Below are 6,850 nucleotides of genomic sequence, written 5' to 3' on the forward strand. Positions count from 1 at the left end.
CAAATGGAATCACTCAAGTTCTCTTCATCAGATACCACACTACATTCTTTTTAAATTCCTGTTTTCCTACTGCTATCAAATTTTATACAGTTGTGATGACCACCATTTTTATTCTGACCTTGAGTTCACTAGGAAGCCAGAAAAATATCACATTGGAAAGGTGGACCATCTAAACAGAAAGGTGGACCTTCTAAACAACATGATATGATGTTTCTTCCCATAACTGGAGGGTATAAATAAAGGTTGGTCTTTATTCCTATCCATTCTGGTTATTTCTCCTAGTTCTATTTAGAGAAATGTTTTTCAGAGAGCACTACAAAAGGAGTCTCTCTCTTGTTCCCACCTCACAATCACACACACACACACACACACATAGTGCACATGATATAAGCCTGTACCCAAAGACATGTGACCTCCACAAAAGACATACATCCCCATACAAAAACTTAAACTTCATTCAAAACCTGAAATTTTGGGGCACCTGGGTGGCTCAGTGGGTTAAAGCCTCTGCCTTCAGCTCAGGTCATGATCCCAGGGTCCTGGGATCAAGCCCCACATTGGGCTCTCTGCTCAGCGGGGAGCCTGCTTCCTCTTCTCTCTCTCTCTGCCTGCCTCTCTGCCTACTTGTGATCTCTGTCAGGTAAATAAATAAAATCTTAAAAAAAAAAAAAAAAAAACCCTGAAATTTCTGCCCAGGTTAGGATCAGCCTCTGGGAAAAAAGTATTTCTTACTGATCCAGAACCAAGTGTGAAATCAACTTGAAAAAAGGGACCAAGAGGCTTCTGAATTAGAATACTAAAAGATACTAAAAGACGTGCAGAGGGACACAGGAAATATGCTCTTTCTCAGGAATAAGACTCAGCAGCAGAGGGGACCTGATAAGGAAGCCAGGATGTGGGAGCCAGACCAGCCATGGCAAGAAAATACAAGATAGGAAATTCCCAGCTGTAGACAGTAGGCAGAGACATAACCATAGGAGAGGTTCATTGGTCAAGTGCAGCTAAACCAGCCAGCATGGGGGCAGAGCACTGCATCATGGGAGACTAGCAGCCTAGTATCAAGGGGTACACACTCAGTTATGGCCACTGAGTCCCAGGGTCAAGACTTCCATATCCCAACAGTGTAAGGAGATCCTGGCAGATTGCATGGTAATGGGAACATGAGGGTTACACAAGGATTAGGGAATAAGTCAGTGACCTGTTATTGGAATGTGGATGCAAGGCATAATAGGAGGAACACAGTGAACCACCTACTCTGAGCAGTAGCTCACTTGAGGCTGAGCTATCAACCTTGAACTCCAAAAAACTCACTAGTTCCAGGCATAATCCCCAAGGTTGAATGAAGGGCATTGAAGGGGGTACTAAAATAATGACTGCATAATTAATAGCACTGTGCACTAAGAAGTGCCCAGATCATAATCACCAAGGTAGTCCCCCTGCCATGTACCTCAGGCACCTTTTCAATGTTATAGGCAACAAATATTTACTGAAGTCCTTCTATGCATCAGATGATGTGGTAGTGGGGTAGATGGGGTAGATTCGACCCCAAACAAGACACAAACCCTACTCTTGACCGTCTAAGGAAGGAGGCAGCTAGTGACTCCTTCATTTCTGTTGTGTCTCTGATGTGACCTTCCTAACACCGGCCCCCATTACTGTCCCTGCTGCTTAGGAGGCAGGACATTTTCCACGTGATGCTGCTCCTTTAGGAAGGAGGAAAGGAATCTCTACACCAGACTCTAATCTCGGCTCCTTCTCTTGAGTAAAGCTTTGAGAGCATAAGGGCATAAACCAGGAGCCCTGAAGCGAAGGCAGCCATCATCTAATCTCTGTCATCACTGTTTGGAGAAGCTTCGAGCCCTGTCAGGATGAGGAATGTCCTAACCAGTCTCGAAGTCTTGCATGGGCTGGCAAAGGCCGGTTAGGTACAAACTGGTTGCTGCACCAGGGCAGAGCAGGCACAAAAGGACTGGGTCAAGAATGCAGAGCAAGTCATGTGCTCATCATCCTGGGAAGGATGCTTCCAGGAGGATGGCTGACAGGGAAGACGAGCTCAGAAAGGTCAGCTTCTTTGGAAAGGCAAAGCCACGTGGAACATTCAACCAAGGTCTCGGCGGCAGTTGGCCTCTCTCCTCATGTGGAACCTCTTTAGCCCCAAAGATTCTAAACCAACTGCAGTAAGGACCCTTAGGAAAGACCCTTTCTCAGCAAATACCTGGCTCCATGGTCAATATTTGAGTTGGGAAACTATGGTCTCTGGGACTAGTAGTGACCTGTGTGATGTGGCAACTAATCAGCTGGGCCTCCCTCAGGAGGAGACTGAGGTTTAGGGCCAAGAAACCCACTTTCTGTATATTCTGCTCTCACTTTGCCTGTTAAAAATTTGGAGGACGGGGCGCCTGGGTGACTCAGTGGGTTAAGCCTCTGCCTTCGGCTCAGGTCATGATCTCAGGGTCCTGGGATCGAGCCCTGCATCGGGCTCTCTGCTCAGCAGGGAGCCTGCTTCCCCCCTCTCTCTCTGCCTGCCTCTCCGACTACTTGTGATCTCTCTCTGTCAAATAAATAAATAAAATCTTAAAAAAAAAATTGGAGGACAGAGCTAAACAGCTGAAATAAATGGTATGTCTGGAATCCTAGAGCAAGGATGCTACAAAAGGGGGGCATACGGGAACAGGCTGGGGAGGGGAAGAAACACATAACACTCTCCTATAGATGTTCCCAGAAGCAGAAATTCAAAATAGGGTCTCAATCCACTACAACTACTTGCTTTCTCTGTGGGCACAGACATGTCTACGTAGGGTAACTTGAAGGCCAAGAAATTTGCTTTCCTTGGTTCTTTAGTCTAAGTTTTAAAAGGCAAATACCAAACAAAAATGAGATTTCTAATAATTTTTTTTTACTAAAATGTAATTTTGTCTTCTTGGCATCTTTTTTTTTTTTTAACTTGACTAATACTTCTGAAACAGTCCTGACATTGATTTACAGTTGATAATCATTTTCAGGTAATAGTTTCAGTTTCCCTCATGTTACTGTTTGCTATCAGTCAGGTCCCTTTCAACAAAATGCTTTCGGACACAGAGGAGTTTACTGGCCAATAAAAAAATATTCTCCTTGTAAGTATGTTTAAACTCCTCCCAATCCATTTCATGCTTCAGATTTCCTAAACTTGTGGGCAAAATGTTTCTGAAGATTAAAGTTATCGTAAAAACAGACGCCATGTTAGTAAGATACAACTCTGGCGCCTGTGCTCTGACTTGATACAAAAATTCCCTCATGATCCAAGTTCACGTTCAAATCTAAAGTGAAGCAATGCCGTACCCGAATGAGCTTTCTTCTCTCCATTCTCCCCATACAGAAAGAGGGCAATTCCTCTACACAATACTTAACACCTCAATCTACGAAATCATGGGGTTTATTTCCAGAGCACTAATGAAACCATTACGTTGATGGAAGGTTGTTTCCAACAAGAAAGACTACATGAAATCTTTGCACAAATAGGCCAATTTCTTCATTGTTCAGAGCACTACTGATTCATTTCTGTCTCAGGGCCTTTGCTGTTTGCTCTCCTAACATGGGATGCCCTCTGCCCTGGTCTCTTGCTGAGATGAAACCCAATTTCAATCTTCAATGCTTAGCTTAAGAGGGACCTTTTCCCAAAAAGTTCTCTTGGTCTTCATCAACCTGGTCTCCCCCTCTTGTCTCTACTCCTAAACCTGCTGAAATATATTTCTCGTGGCAGGTGAGACCCCATGACATAGCAGTCAGTGCAGAAAAGTGCTAGAATTACAGTGAGACAGCTCGATTGAGAAGGTCTCGGATTTCCAACAATAGACGCAGCACGTCGCAACTTAGTTCACGTCGTTTTAGGGAAAAAACGGGCCTGCCTACTACTGAATCCTCGCTCTGACACTTACTAGCTATGTAGTCTCAGGCAGATTATTTTCCGTCTCTGTGCTACAGTATCGCTTTCAAAATCTTCCTGGGAGTTGTTGCCAGGCTAAAATTGGTTTGGGCGATCGCCATTTTCCTAAACACTGGAGCTACAAAGATGAGTAAGATACAGCCCCAAAATTGAAACAAGCTCACCATCTACAGATAAGTTACGTGCAATGGTTTCAGGTTTTTTGAGGGAAGTGGTTAAGTGGTTTGGGGAAGAGCAGACTGGGAACAGCAGGGGAGAAACTCTAAGTGTAGAGTGATTCCAGAATTGCAGACCTGAGAGCTGGAAAAGACTAAATCTTGACCCAAATTTCTAGCTAAGGAGAGAGAGGCACTGACAGAAATGGGGTAACTGGTCTGGGGAGTGGGAGAAATCAACCTCTGCAGACTTAGAGACAACTGCCACCAATCTCAAAGTCCAGCAGCTTCCTCTTTCACAAGCCTACTGGGTCTTCTTCCTCAGCCCCCCACCCCCACCCTCTTGACTTGACGAAAAAGTTCAAGTGTAGGTTGAACAATCCACTACGTTTGCTAGACCTAGGCAAACAGCATGCACCACTAATAAGATGTACACTCCCTATACATCTTTTTTATTGGTGCTACTTGATTTTTAAAGTTAAAAGGACTTTAGCCTAGAATAGCTCATGTTTCTCTTGACCATTCCTCCAAGACTACAAACATCCAACTGTCCTCTGAAGCTGCCCAGGCAGAGCAAGGCAGCCTGGTCCGTTACAATTGGAGGGTGGTACTTCCACATTCTGAACCAGTAACTGTCAGCCAGGCCCAGCGAGAATCTGCTTTCTGTGGAAACCCCAACCTCCTGCTGGCCACCTCAGACACTGAGCATGCTCACTACAAATTAGGAAGGGGAATCCCTCAACTAGCCCCCAGTTTATAGAGATCAAAAAAATGTAATGCATGCCTTTCCTTTGATCCAACAATTATAGAAATATCTACCAAGGAGATCATCAGAAGTGTACACAAATAAATGGCTGCAAAGATATCTTTTGAGGCCTCTGTCTTTAGATTGGGGGGGAAAAAGAGAAAATGCAGGGACATTCTGAATGCAAAACAAAGGAGTATTTCAATAAACTGCCACATATCCACATAAGGGAGTATTATACAGACATTTAAGATATTGTAAAGATATTTTGATGGCATGGGAAAATATTTGAAATACATTCTAATTAGTGAAAAAAGATAATAGAACTACAAATAACTTTCTTCTCCATTTTGTAACACACACACACACATACGCCTTATATATATAAACAAAACACATATAGACAGACACATATCTAAAGAAAAATAACTTGGGGGGCACCTGGGTGGCTCAGTGGCTTAAGCCTCTGCTTTCAGCTCAGGTCATGATCTCAGGGTCCTGGGATTGAGCCCCACGTCAGGCTCTCTGCTCAGCAGGGACCCTGCTTCTCCCTCTCTCTCTGCCTGCCTCTCTATTTGTGATCTATCTCTCTCTGTCAAATAAATAAATAAAATCTTTAAAAAAAAAAAAAAGAAAGAAAAGAAAAATAACTTGGGAGGTTATTACTATTATTTCTAGGTGGAGAAGCTAAATAATTTTAAATGATATTTTATTTCCTTTTTTGTGCTTTTCTGTATATTTCAATTATCTTTGAAATTTTTTGTAATCAAGGGGAAAAAAAAAAAACCTCAAAGGGAAATGGGCCATGAAATAGGCCATGACTTGAAGGGAAGAAACCGGTGGGGATGATATGTATGCCATGGAGCATTTGTTCCTTCCATACTTCTGGGGATATTTTTTTCTTGCTTGAATGCTGAGATGGCCAGTCTTTCCATCTCTTACCATAAAATGCCTGACAGCTTGGATTTCAAAGCTTTTCTTTAAAGCTCAGAGCTTCTCTCAATAAAATCTATATTCCTCCATGCCTAGGCAATAAAGGACCACAAAAATCTACTAGGTATTGGAAACCATCATTTCTCTTTCCTTTATACTGACTGAATTAACTTCTGCCAAAAGACAAATGATCTGAGTGGATCACTTAGTTCCTTATTCTTTGATTTAATTAGGGATTAGATGGTAATAGACTGGAAATAAATTCTCTTCTCATTGACCTAAATTAACTTTGCTTTTGAAATATAGCATAGCCTCAACAATTATCTGAAAGGAATATATATATATATATATATATATATATATAGTAACCCATCACATGTAGAAAACTGTACCAATCCAACCATTTAAACATGTCTTGTTAACACCATTTGTAATAAATCCCCCTAAGCCTTGGAGTAATATAAGCCATTTCTGTGTGTAAGAAACAGAAGTAAGGAAAGGAGGAGGGAAGGAATTCCCTTCCCAGGAAGTATTTTTGTGTAGGAATCTATTTTTGTAGCAAGATCGTTTGTTGGCCAAGTATTGGTCCTTGCTTGACAGACCTACCTCCCACCATGTGCCTCTGTCCTCTCCAGTACAGCTTGTACACAGGGATGGCGTTTCTCTGCTGAAAACACCCTTTGGGCCCACTCATCTCTTCTCCACAACCTACCTTTGTATAGAAAGGCATGGCTCGCCAAAGGCTTTCACATAAAAGATGTTATGTGATCTTTATAAAAACTCTAAATAGATGATAGTTTTACAGATGAAGAAACTAAATTCAGAGAGATTAAGTTACTTGTCAAGAAGTCCGGCCAGTAAGAAGCGGTTATCAGATGAACACTCCCATTTACCAGCCTGTGATTCCGTGTTTCCTGCATCAATAAGCCTGATAATACCATATTTCTGTCTCGATGCTGAGTTGTAAAACAGTGCTTGCAGTCATGTGTATTTAGCCACTTCCACACTGCCCTTGATGATGTACGTGTGTGCTGCGTACCACAATTTCAAGTTCACTCTGATGAAAACCATTCTTGGAGGACGGCGCAGAGGACA

Source organism: Lutra lutra, chromosome 13, assembly GCF_902655055.1.
Source record: "Lutra lutra chromosome 13, mLutLut1.2, whole genome shotgun sequence".
In the NCBI taxonomy this organism is placed as follows: Eukaryota; Metazoa; Chordata; class Mammalia; order Carnivora; family Mustelidae; genus Lutra; species Lutra lutra.